The sequence below is a fragment of the Macrobrachium rosenbergii genome, chromosome 13 (genome assembly GCF_040412425.1).
Source record: "Macrobrachium rosenbergii isolate ZJJX-2024 chromosome 13, ASM4041242v1, whole genome shotgun sequence".
Taxonomy (NCBI): domain Eukaryota; kingdom Metazoa; phylum Arthropoda; class Malacostraca; order Decapoda; family Palaemonidae; genus Macrobrachium; species Macrobrachium rosenbergii.
Window position 1 is genome coordinate 58809409 of NC_089753.1, and position 503 is coordinate 58809911.

The following is a 503-nucleotide window of genomic DNA, read 5'->3' on the forward strand; positions in this document are numbered from 1 at the left end:
TGATTAATAATTCTGTTTTAAATTCATTACTTTAAGTTAAATAAACATGATATATACATGCATACATATATCCTGGCACCTACCTGATTAAAATGGTGAAAGAGAGAGAGAGAGAGATTGCAAGCATGAATTTACTTGCAATAGTTAAAAACCTCATAGATAAATACCGCTCCAGATTGTTTGAGTGATGCCTTGTGAGAGAGAGAGAGAGAGAGAACATTTGCCATAGGTAGTATGGTGAAGTTGGTGTGCGTGGTGGTGGTATTGCCTAACTACACGATAATTAATTTCAGACCTCATTTAAACAGACTTTATATGGAATGCATCACCGTAACGTCACAAAGCAGTAGCTATATCGAATTCCGAAGGTAAAAAAGAAGAAGAAACGAACGAATTAATGAGGAAATTCGCATTTGAACGAATATAAAAAAAGGAAATATCGTATATGTTGACGTCGGTCTTATCCAGCAGCTACTTAAGAAACAGTGTCCGTTGGCTACATA